At 44.0% G+C, this 14,419-nt stretch overlaps 1 protein-coding gene across 1 annotated transcript in view; it reads left to right on the forward strand.

Annotated features, from left to right (window-relative positions):
* The first annotated feature begins 12,207 nt into the window (after window positions 1-12,207).
* LOC111956294 (guanine nucleotide-binding protein G(I)/G(S)/G(O) subunit gamma-12-like) overlaps window positions 12,208-14,419 on the forward strand; it is a 55,098-nt gene continuing 52,886 nt past the window's right edge. Inside the window, exon 1 of the mRNA XM_023976741.2 lies at window positions 12,208-12,467. The gene's annotated coding sequence lies outside the window, so the exon portion shown is untranslated. The remainder of the gene's footprint in view (window positions 12,468-14,419) is intronic.

The following is a 14,419-nucleotide window of genomic DNA, read 5'->3' on the forward strand; positions in this document are numbered from 1 at the left end:
CCAGGGCATTCTGAGGCGTAACTGGTTGCCTCACTGAAGACATCAATTTGTTATTTAGAGGGAGCAAATTTTGTATGGATGCTGTTTTTGACTGTTCACCTCAGCAGTTTTACATTTAAATAACCAGTAGGATATACAAGTGTGTATATGCCTCATCGTACAAGTCCAACATGGCCACTTTTGGAAGATCTGTCAAATGAAAGCACATCCCCGCTGTTGTCAGTAATAACGGCAAGCTTTGTTGTCACTTCTGTCTGCACTCACTCTCACCTGTACACGTCCATGGAAAGTTCTAGACTACTGGATTCACTTGTCTATCACTCTTACAAGTGGGGGGTTGCCTTTTTGGATTGTGGGGAAAATGTACAAACCACAAGGGCTTTTTGGGAAACACCAAGTTCATTGTTACCGTCTAGATATATATTTTTTATAAAGTGCTTATTCTCAACTGTATGAAATATTGACATGCTGTATCACTTACTGTCTGCTGGCAAAAGAAAAACATTTGACATTTGAAGATTGTATTACATGTGGGAGTGTAGTTGTGCTTTTTATGCAAATTTAATGAACTTTATGCCATGTCTTTTAATATTTGCTAAGTAAAGTATATTCACTCACATTTTTGTATTGAATTTTCTTTGTCTGTTTTATTTTCTTGATAATGTTATCAGACAGTACTAATAAATGAAAAACAAACACACAAAGAAATGACAAAATTTACTGAACATTTTTCTAATCCTAAATGGGAATTATTCCTCTTGTGCTTGCAGTAGTTTATCCTCTGCCTTAGCAACTCAATGAGCCTGGGGGGGAAAGGAAACCGTTATTCACAAATGTGTAATTTCAATATTCTGTGTTGACAGGAAGTGTTGCTACAGTATTAGAGAAATGAAATTCGGAGTCAAAGTACAACAGAGCGATTTGTAATGCTTACAGGCTTCTTCTCCATTTCTCTGCCTCCTGTCAGTGCTCTCCAGAGTCCCTGGAAGCAGACAGTTCCTCCAGTATTTTTCCTTCCACCTGTAGCAGTGGAGAGGCTGGTGGAGGACAGTTCTTTCTCTGCTGCCTTGGTCTCCCCTGCTACAAGGCTACTCCGAAGGAGTGCATGTTTCCACCAGTGGTCAGCACCTCATCACCATAGCCTGCTGCAGTGGGGTCTCAGCCAGAAGCATGCCATCCTGAGGGGCCACAAGGACCTAGCCAAAGATCTGGTCTGCCAGACAGGAGACATGTGAAGTCCTAGATGCTGCAGTGTCTATGCTGCTTATGGAAGTTAAGCTTTCACTAAGTGATAAGGACGGGGAGCTGTCGTAGGCAGTGTAAGCATACTCACGGATTCCCACTTATCAAGATCACGTTAAAAACCTCAGGTGAAATCCGGTCAAAGAAACACCAACAAAAAGTTGGATAAGATAAGTTATATTCTCATCCATTACTTTTTCCTTTCAGATATCATCAATGAAAAGTATTGATTCATGAGAACTTAAATTCGATCAAATGAAAATGTCTCACCTGACATGAAATTGCGGTTCATATTTGAAAGCGAACTAATCTTTCGCAAACAATTGTCTTTCTAAAAGAAGTAGCTGTTTCTTCATTGTGATTGTAGAAGGAACTGAGAGTTTGAGAAAGAACTTCCCCATTGGGCACACTGGTTGAATCAATGTTGTTTCAACAACTTGTCAACACATTGACTTAACCGGACTAACAGGTTGTTACATCAATGTCATTTCAACATAATCATCAGAACCTATGTATATGTTGAAATTGCATAAAAAATTACATGTAGAAACATATAAAATATTTAAAAAAAAAAAAAAAAAAAAAATATTACACCCGTTTATTAGGTACACCACCCCGTTCATGAAAATAGATTGCTCCTACAGACAGAGTCACGTGGCCATGGCTTGCTATATAAAGCAGGCAGGCTGGCATCGAGGCATTCAGTTACTGTTTGTTTTAACATTAGAATGGGCAAAACGAGTGACCTAAGCGACAATGAGCTTGGTATGATTGTCGGTGCCAGACACCCAGGATTCAGTATCTCAGAAGCGCCCACCCCCCTGGGCTTTTCACGCACGACAGTGTCTAGGGTTTTACCAAAAATTATGCGACTAAGCAAAAACATCCAGTCAGCGGCAGTCCTGTGGGCAAAAACAGCTCATTGAAGAGAATGGCAAGAATTTTGCAAGTTATTAACAGGCGGGCCAAAAACAGACAMATAATGGCGCAGTCAATAGTGGTGTGCAGATCGGCATCTCGGAACACACAACTCTTCGGTCCTTGTCACGGATGGGCTATTTCAGCAGAAGAACACACCGGGTTCCACTCCTATCAGCTAAAAACAAGTATTTTACTGGGTGACTTTTACTTGATTAATTTTCTTTTAAGTTTATATTTACTTTTACTCAAGTAACTGTATCTATGTGGAATAGAGTAGATGACACTTAAGGGCAGCAAAGCATTTAATTTATGGATGTTTGTGTCTATCAGAATAAAAGATCAACACCAACCCTGATCCTTTGGTCATATGTAAGCCGATCAAAACRCAACCCAGAGGCAATCTACACYGGTTACARTTGGTGCCGTTTCCTTTCGGATCTACAAGATCACTGCTCGCATGATCGCCGGATTGCTCCATCACCACTGGACTCCCTTCCTCTCTCCGGTACTGGACCGTCTGCATTCCTCTGTGTGTGCAAGTCTATGAACCAGAGGTACAGGGCATTTGGCGCGAGACAAAGACATTCAGTACTTTATTTGATGTTTACTACAGCATTAAAAAAAAAAAAAAAAAATTATTGATCTACAGTGTCTGATATTTTCTCAAGTTTTCAAGTCTTTCAGTTTCATTTATAAATGTTTTTGCATGTGAATGTGCATACTGAGTATTTAATTTCTGATTTATAAACAGTATTGGATATTTAGTCTGTTGATAGCCCCAACTTTTCTCTCTCTAAATTATAAGGTTGGCATTGTTTCCATCATGTACTAGTCCAGTGACACTTACGAGCTTATTTTTAGGGAAGGTTTTAGTCGGCACAACTGGCTCAACACAGAAGTTTACATGAAACAACATCTGTGAGTTCATCAAGATCAGAGCTGCTGTCCTCATACCTCCCACATAGTACAGTCAAAACAGCCTTGGAGACGAGTGATACTGTTGTCATTCCAGATCTGGACAGTTTTAACTGTGGGTTTCTCCCCCTCCAGGAGCCGACAGTAGGTTGGCCAGAGGTAGACGACATTGTGGTCTGATGTCCCCAGGGGAGGTCTGGTGGTGGCAGAACTTATGTTCATCTCCCACTGTCCAATCCCCAAGCTCGCCCACTTTCCAGTTTAAGCTTAGGTGTGGACCGTATCAGAGGTCCAGGGTTGGTTGGATGGCCATCACAGGGATCTGAGGAGAGGCAAAGCTCAAGCTCAATACGCAGTGCTGCTGTCAGCATGCAGTTAGAGCCCAGCAGCAGTCAGCCAGCCCATTCTCCATCACAGTGAGCCACGTCAGCCCTCTGAGGTATTCAGCCAGTCTCAGTGCTCCTTCAATACGCCAGCTCCACTATCGGTCCCTCCAACCAGTCTCACCACAGAGGAACCAGGCCTTCGCCATGTGGTTGGCATGTTGGACAGAGTCCTCTCACTGTGCACTGCTTCTCAGACACACCAAGCACAGCCTAAACAAACACCACGCTCAAGCCAAGTCCGGTCAAGTCCCTCACGCCAGGTCCAGCCAAGTCCCCCATACAAAGTCTGTGGCATCACCGAGCACACAACCTATGCATGTTGCAGGCTCCACAGGCTCTGTCGCCACTGTCTCAGCCCTGGCCATTTCAAGTGAGACTACCCAAAAGCATCTCAGCCTCCCATGACATCAGCACACCCCCCCGACATCAACCCGTTTTAAAACTAGCCAGCAGTTTGAGGGAAAGCATGGGCAAAGATAAAGTGACCTTCACAGGTGAGCCAGACCTGCAGTAGCCTAGTGGTTAGAGTGTTGGACTAGTAACCGAAAGGTTGCAAAATCGAATCCCCGAGTTGACAAGGTAAAAATCTGTTGTTCTGCCCCTGAACAAGGCAGTTAACCCACTGTTCCTAAGCCGTCATTGAAAATAAGAATTTGTTCTTAACTGACTTGCCTAGTTAAATAAAGGTAAAATAAAAAATCTATGTAAATAGCTGTAGGCTGCTGTCAGACGACCAGAAATACATTTTTGTCGGACCATGGTGACTAGAATGGGATAGTGAGCAGTTTTATGCCCCCGTACTAGTCAGTTAACGTTGAATGGAATGTTGGACTCAGTCTCTATGTCATGCACAATCAGTGAAGAGGCAGGGTCAAGACTGAAAGCTGCTGGTGTTCTTCCCTGTTCTCAGCTAGCCCCCAGCAATGTGTTTTTTGTCGGTTGTGGTGGTCTGACTACGAAGCCCAAATGTATATACTGTATGATCTGGAAATAAAAGTTTACTCATCGAAGTTCACTGTGCCCTCTGGCCAATGAGATGTTTATCTTTGGGGAAAAAACGTGATCAAGTCTGTCCTTCAGAAGATGATGTCCAATAAGAAGTACTGGGAAGGCATCTCCTCCCCAAGTGTGAGCAGTTCCTCAGGCAGGGCATGCCCCGAGTAGACAAGCAAGATTGGCACGGTAAGGCTTAGGCAAGCTGTTACTCTCCTTCCACAGCAGATGTACCTCGTATGGGGGAAGTTGCCAAGCGGTGCTCGTGTGTCACCTCGGAGCACTGTCATTGTTGAGCCCACCTCTGCCCACTCAGCCCCAAAGAACATTCTGGTAGGGAGAGTCATAACACCCATGTGGGGAGGTCGCTGGGGAAGTCCTGACGCGTCACTGGACCCGGTCATACTGTGCCGCGACGCCAAGCTAGCGGATGTCTCTCCTTGCCTAGCAGTTGAGGATCTGCCCGTCCCTCAGAGGCTGCAACGACAGTGTGACACCCCAAGTCTTGCCACTTCTCCTCGAGTCGGCTGATGCCACACAGCTGCTGAAGCACTGTGGTTTGAGCGACGGGAATATCAAGGCATATGAAGTATCTGCTGAGTGGAAAGCTAAGCTGGCTGAGATCCTAGTGAAGTACCAAGATGTCTTCTCGAAGGACAAGCTGGACTGTGGAGAGGGGCGAAGGACTTGTGCACCGCATTCACCTCTCCGGCCACCGCCCTTTCAGGCTTTCCTACTGCCGTGTCTCTCCTGCACACTATCACAAGTTGAGAGAAGTGTTGAGCAAAATGGAGGAGAAACAACTCATCACCAAGTCAGTGAGTGAGTACGCCTCGCCACTGGTCATGGTCTGGAAAAAGACCTGAGGATCTGCACTGACTTCTGCTTGCGCAACGCGAGGACCATCAAGTACATTCACCCTCTGCCACATCAACCTGACTGCCTGGCTGCCTTGGTAGAAACGCTTATTTCAGCGCCACGAACCTCAGATCAGGGTTCTACAATGTCCCTCTCCATGAGTCTGACACCCCTGGGCTTGTATGAGTACAATAGGCTTCCACAAGATTTGTGCAACAGTCCAGCGTCCTTGAGGATGATGCTCAGCATTTTTGGTGACCTCAACTTTTCCAGCCTTCTGCACTACCTGGATGATATGCTCGCCTTTCCTCCTTCTGAGGAAGAGTCTTTGAGACGCCTTGAAGTCGTGTTCAGTCGATTGAGAGCTATCACAGAAGAAGTGTCACTTTTTGTGCAAGTCTGTGAGGTTTCTGGGCCATACTATCGACAGCACTGGTGTCTCTGTTGACCAGGAGAAGATCAAGGTAATCTCAGATCTGATGAAAGACGACGCCTGCACACCATCACAGAAGAGAGTGAGATCCTTCCTAGGGATGGTCCTTTACTACCAGCACTTCATCCCCGGATGTTCCTCCATCGCAAAGCCCCTCACCCTGACTGCGGGACAGAAACGTAAAGGCAAACAGAAAGGCAATGTTGCCGGAGGCCACAGGAGAGCTGTAACCTTCCATGAACTAACCTCTCAGGCCTGGATGCAGAGCTGTGACACTGCGTTTGAGGAACTGAGGAAAGTGCTGATCAACTATGTGGTGTTGGCCCATCCTGATTTCGACAAGCCTTTCATCCTGTCCACCGACACCTCCCTGGATGGCCGGGGCGCTGTTCTCTCCCAACTGTGAGAAGACAAGACCGATTTACGTTCGCAAGCAAGTCACTCAGCCGCAGACAAGCTAACTACCCTGCACACAGACTGGAGTTCCTGGCCCTCAAATGGTCTGTCTGTGACAAGTTTAGTCATTGGCTTAAAGGTCCGAAGTTCACAGTGTGGACTGATAACAACCCTTTCACATACATCATAACCAAGCCAGAGCTTGATGCATGTAAGCAGCGCTGGGTCTCCAAGTTGCACCATACTGCTTGTAGATCAAGCATGTTCCAGGGAAACTGAATGTTGAGGCGACACTCTGGCAGGGACCTGTTCGTGAAGCCACTCAGTCATCGACTCTTGTCTGAGCCGTATTTAGAGCTGCTTAGGAAAGTGTGTGATGTGAAAGATCGATGTGTGCAGGAAGCATTCGGACTGACGTGTCAGTCCTAGATAACTCCTCCCTTTGTGTGTCTGCGGATGTGTCATTGTCTGAGGATGATGTGTTAGCCTTAATCTCCTCTCATGAAGACTGGGAGTCTGCGTCTCGGCAGAGAGCTGCTTCGTTTGTGGACCACATTAGCATTTTAGCACCAGCTGGCCAAGACACACTACCTTCTTTGTCCGTAGAAGAGCTCAAGTCCCATCAACAACATGATGTCGCCCTCCCCAAAGTGATACACTATGTTGAGAGGAAGAGCAGACCACCCAAACGTGAGCGTCACAGTGAGAACTAGCTGGCTCTGAAGATTCTCAAGCTATTGGATAAGTTTACACTGCTGAATGATATCCTGTACAGAGTTTCCTCTGAGGAAGGAGGCTTTGTCTGGTGTTCATGACCTGGCTGACCACCAGGGTCAGCCACACACCCTCTCCCTTGTCCGTCAGAGGTTCTTCTGGCACAACATGGAGAAAAACATACGCAACTATGTCAAGACCTGTCAAAGGTGTGTCCTCAGCAAGACCCCAGAGCCTGTAGAAAGAGCTCTAATGGAGAGTATCTAGACCACTGCAACACTGGAACTTGTATGCATCAGCTTCTGGTCTGCTGAAGACAAGTCTGTGGATGTCCTAGTGATTACTGATCACTTCACCAAGCTGGCACATGCATTCCCCTGCCGGGACCAGACAGCAAAGAAAGGGGCAAAACTTCTGTGTGTATTGATTTCCTCCCCGCCTCCACTGAAACCAGGGAGCGAATTTCCAAAGTGAACTCATCGCCGAATTCCTGGAGTTGGCTGGTGTCGAGATGTCTCGGACCTCCCCCTACCATCCTATGGGGAACGGTGGCACGTAGAGGTTCAACAGGACACTAGGCAACATGCTGAGATCCTTGACCCCAAAGTCAAAGCAGAAGTGGCCCCAGATGATCCAGAACATTACTTTTGTGTACAACTGTACTGCTCATGAGAGCACTGGCTTCGTACCCTTTTACTTGATGTTTGGTAGAGTACCCAGGTTACCTGTTGACTTGATGTTCAAGAAAGTCTTCCAGGACGAGACTGCCTGTGGCTACGGTGTCTATGTGAAGTCCCTGGTGAGCGACCACCAGTCTGCCATATACCAAGGTCAGAAGAGCTCTGCAGTGTAACAGAAACACCAGTCTGAACCGTACTACAAGAAAGTTGAGGGCCAGCCTCTCTCCATTGGCGACCAAGTTCTCGTGGCTAACAAGGGATGCAGAGGAAAATGCAAGCTTGCCGACATGTGGGAACCAGACATCTACACTGCCTGCCATGGCTTCAAAGCCTGTACTCCACATCTACAAGATCCAGGATCATTCTGGAAATGAGAGGGTGGTGCACAGAAACCTTTTGCTCCAAGTCAACTTCCTCCACTTGGATGAGACACAGGATGCATCTGACCCCAGCTTCCAGAGCAACAATGTTATGGCAAGTGACACCTAAGTGACATGTTCCTGAGACTGAAGCTTCTGGATTGGAGTTCAACAGTGCAGCAGCTGAACCTTCCATGGAGGATGCTCTCTCCTGGCAAGATGGATGTGCTGAGAATCGCACTACTTCCTGGGTCCAAGAACAGTCTTCGGCTGAAGACGCTGATGAAGACACTGGCAGCCTCAACCCAAGTAACCCACAGATGAACATTCACTCAGATGAGTTTCCTGTGGCTGGTGCCCCTTCATCTCCCTCCCTTACCTTGCCTCTAAATGCCATCCTGCCCCAGAAAAATCTAGGTAGAGCCCCCATGAAGGCAATCACCCCACTTCTAGGTTTGAAAATGTGTAGACTGGAAGTGTATTAAAGACTGATAGACTCTATGGTACAACAAATTGTAAACACCAAAGGACATTGATTGGACAGAGTCCCCTGATATTGATAAGGGAATCAACTTAGATGTTGAGAAGTTTTAGTTCTTTTCATACTATCCACACTTCCTTCTGCATTCCCCCTCATAAACATCCCTTGCCCCCTTACATCTTCCCTGTCTACTGTATCCATGTGGAAGAGGTAGGTTACAAACAAATTGTCCCATGAAAATCATATTCAAACCTATATGTTAATACACAGATATTGAGTTTATATTGTCACTGACATTGTAATATTATGGTCTTCTACCAGTATATTGTGATATTTATGCATTTCATGCATTTGTTAACTTTTCATCTGTTGATTGGTGAACACTGTACATGCTGGCTAGCTATTGTACTTTCTACTGTATGCTACATGTTGTCATTGGGCTAGCATGGCTATTCATGTCCCCTGTTGTTCATTTGTGCATCAACTCCTTTGTAAAGTACAAGGGCAGCACAACATTTCATTTATGGATGTTTGTTTCTTTATCAGGGTTGTCATGTGTTTTTGTTTATGATATTTTGACAATATTTTACTGTTAGTTTGCAAGTGCACGTCATGTACATAATGCCTGGCTGTCATTTATGAAAGTTGGCTAGCCAAGGCCCATAGGTTATACTGTACATTGCACGATATTGTATCATTATCTAACTAGACGATTGTTATTCTTATTTGCGGACCTGTCTACTGTATCTATGTGGAAGAGAGGAGTTGGTGCATAAGGGCAGCACAATATTTCATTTATGGGTGTTTAAAAAAAAACACCAACCATGATCTTTTGGTCATACAGTGCATTCAGAAAGTATTCAGACCCCTTGACTTTTTCAACATTTTGTTACGTTAGTCTTATTCTAAAATGGATTTATATAGTTTTGTTTTCCCTCAATCTACACACAATACCCCATAATGCCAAAGCAAAAACAGTGTCGTGGAAATTCTTACACGGGGACACTGAAAGTCAATCTTAAATGAATCATTGTTTATTATCAGCGCGCTGGAGAGGTTCCAACCAACTCAATGCACCATAGTACACATGTCAATCAGGAGCTCTGCTGGGGCAGTCCCAGCAGTTGTCTTATATAGTGCTATACACAGACAAGTTATATTTGCATGATTTAGCATAATTAATAAATAATTACAGTCTTGTTTCATTCATGTGACCGACTTATACTGGTTCATAACACCTCATGAGGCTTCTTTCTCTAAGCTGAGACCTTGAAACGGAGATATTGTTCATTCTCAAAACAAGGTCTGGGCGTACTGCCAAATTGCAGATACTGATAGTGAGGATTTGTACAGTCAGCCACTTGCATGAACACAGAAATTGGTTTATATAACAGCACATGAATAGGACACAGACATTAGTTATAAGAAAATCACAAACATTGAAATTCCATTACAAGAGGTTTTTAGAAATGGTGCTAATTTATAAAAAATGGAAATACACAATTACATAAGTATTCAGAACCTTTACTCAGTACCTTGCTGAAGCACCTTTAGCAGCGATTACAGCCTTCAGTCTTCTTGGGTATGAGGCTACAAGCTTGGCACACCTGTATTTGGGGATTTTCTCCCATTCTTCTCTGCAGATCCTCTCAAGCTCTGTCAGTTTGGATGGGGAGCGTTGCTGCACAGCTATTTTCAGGTCTTTCCAGAGATGTTTGATCGGGTTCAAATCCGGACTCTCGCTGGGTCACTCAAGGACATTCAGAGACTTGTCCCGAAGCCACTCCTGCATTGTCTTGGCTGTGTGCTTAGGGTTGTTGTCCTGTTGGAAGGTGAACCTTCACCCCAGTCTGAGGTCCTGTGCGCTCTGGAACAGGTTTTCATCAAGGATCTCTCTGTACTTTGCTCCGTTCATCTTTCCCTCGAGCCTGACTAGTTTCCCAGTCCCTGCCGCTGAAAAACATCCCCACAGCATAATGCTGCCAAACCATGCTTCACCATAGGGATGATGCCATGTTTCCTCCAGATGTGAAGCTTGGTATTCATGCCAAAGAGTTCAATCTTGGTTTCATCAGACCAGAGAATCTTGTTTCTCATGGTCTGAGAGTCTTTAAGGTGCCTTTTGGCAAACTCCAAGCGGGCTGTCATGTGACTTTTACTGAGGAGTTGCTTCAGTCTGGCCACTCTACCTTAAAGGCCTGATTGGTGGAGTGCTGTAGAGATGTTTGTTCTTCTGGAAGGTTCTCCCATCTCCACAGAGGAACTCTGGAACTCTGTCAGAGTGACCATCGGGTTCTTGGCCACCTCCCTGACCAAGGCTTTTCTCCCGGGCGGACAGCTCTAGGAAGAGTCTTGGTGGTTCCAAACGTCTTCCATTTAAGAATGATGGAAGCCACTGTGTTCTTGGGGACCTTCAAGGCTGCAGATATTTTTTGGTACGCTTCCCCAGATTGGTGCCTCGAAACAATCCTGTCTTGGATTTCTACGGACAATTCCTCATGGCTTGGTTTTTGCTCTGATATGCACTGTCATCTGTGGGACCTTAAATAGACAGGTGTGTGCCTTTCCAAATCATGTCCAATAAATTGAATTGACCACAGGTGGACTCCAATCAAGTTGTACAAACATCTCAAGGATGATCAATGGAAAAAGGATGCACCTGAGCTCAATTTCGAGTCTCATAGCAAAGGGTCTGAATAGTTATGTAAATAAGGTATTTCTGTTTTTTATTTGTCATAAATTTGCAAAGATTTTGATAAACTGTTCTCACTTTGTCATTACGGGGTATTGAGTGTAGATTGATGAGGAAAAACATTTATTTAATCCATTTTAGAATTGTTATGTGACTTTTTCCACATAACAAAATGTGGAAAAAGTCAAGGGGTCTGAATACGTTCGCAGAGGGAATCTACACTGGTCACACCAACATCCCCGTGGAAAGTTCCCGACACCTTGTAGAATGCCCCGAATAGTCCAGGCTGTTCTGGAGGCAAAGGCGGTTCCGACCTGATGCTAAATGGGTGTACCTAATAAACTGTCCGTTGAGTAGTTGAAATGTATTTATGTTGAATTTCATATTTGATTAGACATGTTATTTGACCTTGTTTCAATGTTGATAGTAAAATGGTATGTTTGAATAAATGTCATGCGATCAACCTGAATAGAGGTATATTGAAATAAAATGTGGAGCCACAGTCTAATGATTCCTGCCTGAACAGTGACTCCTTCTGGTATATGAGGGGTAATGCACTTTTGTGAGAAGTTGACCATCCAGTAGCCTAACTCTTATGTACCCTGCTTAGCCTTGGAAACAAATTGTTTGATTCAGCTGAGCTATCATGTCAAACACATTTAGACATTGATCAGCTTCCATACTCATTTTCGTACACTACCTAAATAGCATTTAATATTTTAAAGTAACTCAACTTTTCTTACACAAGCTGTATGTGAAAGTAAATTCGCCAGGAGTAAGATAGGGTTTATGTAGGCTACATTGACATCTGATTTGCCCAAAGGACAGTATTTTAACGTGAAGCTAGGTGTACTATCATTTGTCTATGGTTGATTGGATCTTTGGACATGTAGATGTAGTTGCCATTAGCCTTATAAATAAGATTCCAACCAGCCATTGTGCTTAAAAAATACGCTATTGCTCTCTAAAGCCTTAGTAAATACTGTTTGTGTAAGAAACGCTATTGCACAGACAGAGGGCGCCTAGGAGGCGGCAATAAATAAAGGAGCAGAGACCGCAAAACATAACATTCTCAGACATCCGCTATGTTCCTTCCCACTATTCTGTGAATCTCCATTTCTCCACCCGTCTCGGTTCGTTTGTTTTCCTCGCGACGCGGAGGAGAGCGTAGTCCTACGCGCAAGTAGGTGGAGAAAATGAAAAGTTAACGATATTGACTATAAGCGACAGCCAACACAGTGTGAAAGTGAAAGTGGCACCAGTTGGCATTCCCAAAGACCGTCGTTTGATCTGCTTTTCATAGCTGTCCCAATAGAGGGCTGTTACTGAGGGAGGTCTCCTCTTAGTTGGTGACGGTTACAGTAAGCGACACGGAGCCTGTACATTGTCCTGGCCAGGTAAGTGTGTCGTGTCAGTCTACCTTGGAAGTCATAAGGGTTTATCAATAGGCCTATAACATTCACAGTTTTACGCGCTACAAAACGTTCAGAAAGATAACTGTTGCCATTCAAATGTTAGTCTTCATTTGTACTCCTGCGTCACCCATATTGACAACATAAAATATTGACATTGTTGCCAATTATGCGTGCATTCAGACATATTGTGTCACATTTGTAGCGTGCGTAATATGCGCATAATAGTTATTGCCGTGAGAATGGCATGCTATGATTTTGGGTGTCGACAGTAATCGCACTTCTGACCAAGAACGAATTGCAATAGTCTAATTGTGTAATAGGAACCGCACAATGTACAGTGTATCTTTCCAATTCGTCTATCGACAGACCATGCGGGTCGACTTGTTAGCGAAACATTGTTAATCATATGCATACAGTAGATCATCAGATCTCTTGTGAAAAGGCAATACATAGCCTACTGTAGTAAACCAGTTAGCCGAGCAACCATTACATGGCATTAGTCGACTAAATTCAACTCCAAGAGTTACGATGGAATTGAGCAGCGGCTAGTCTGGGCGGACTGGAGCTCCGACATCACATACACTTTTTTAATCGATTACTATGGATTTCAGCACCCAAAGAATAGCATGCAATGTTGTCCAATTACAGTCCGCACACACTAGTTGCAGCTCAACAACATCATTAATCGTGGAGTTGAGTTTAGTCGGCAAACATGGCACATGACAGCTCTATGACGAATTCCACATTTTTAACCCATTAAAAAAGTGCACGATTGCATGTTCTTGGCTTCCTATGGTAAGTTTGACAGACCTGTGAGCTCAGTTCTGTCCAATGTGTATTTTCTCATCATCAACAACAGCACTGACTTTGCAGCCTGGTCTCATAGACGAGACGTAACATAGTAAAGGTAAATGGGTGCCTCTGAAATTAGTATGATATGTTACATTTGGTATGGTTACATAAGACAGATGGTTATTTATGGCAAAAAGGAAATAGGACGGCTGGTCGGGGTGGATGAGTGGGCGTATAACACAAACATGCAAGTTCAAATCTCATATGGACAACTTTAGCATTTTAGGTAATTAACAACTTTTCAGCTACTTTCTAATTTTTAGCTACTTTGCAACTACTTTCATTGTTAGCTCACCCTTCCCCGAACTTTAACCCTTTTAGATAACCCTAACCGGTTAACCTAACTCCTGAACTCAACTTTAAGCCTAAACCCTAGCCTAGCTAATGTTAGCCAGCTAGGCAACGTTAGCCACCTAGCGTGAATTCTTAACATACTGTATCATACGTTTTTCAAATTCATAAAATATTATACGTTTGCAAATTCTTAACATATAATACGAATTGTAATTCGTAAGATATCATACGAAATGGGTGATAGACATCCACAAATTAATACATACCATATCATACTAAATGGAGTGTCTCAGATTTACATACAGAATAATACGAAATGCTCTGAGACCAGGTTGGACTCTGAGATAGATGATGCAGCTGAATTATGGCCAGCACTGGAGCTCCTCTGCCAAGGCGTTTATACACAGACAATAACCCAGTATGTGTTCTCTCGCCCATCAAAGAGTGAACACAGGCACGGCATTGATCAGTGTTTAAGTTGAGGATGTATAGCTATACACTATATCCTCTCACTCTGTGCCAGAAGACCAATGAGACCAACACATCAGTGTCATCTGTAATCACACCCGACAGATTCTCTCTCGAGGAGGACATGTGTAGAACAATGTGAAGAGTTTCATTCCAAAACGCTATTTATCCATTTTCAGAAATGTTAGTAAATTAGATTTTTTTCTTTAAAGAACTTATGAAAGAGACTGGTTTGTTTTTTTCTCATCTACTCATGGCATGGGGTTGTTCAATGACAGACATGTACATTTGAAGTCAGAAGTTTACATACACCTTAGCCA

The sequence above is a fragment of the Salvelinus sp. IW2-2015 genome, linkage group LG32, assembly GCF_002910315.2.
Source record: "Salvelinus sp. IW2-2015 linkage group LG32, ASM291031v2, whole genome shotgun sequence".
NCBI classification, from domain to species: Eukaryota; Metazoa; Chordata; class Actinopteri; order Salmoniformes; family Salmonidae; genus Salvelinus; species Salvelinus sp. IW2-2015.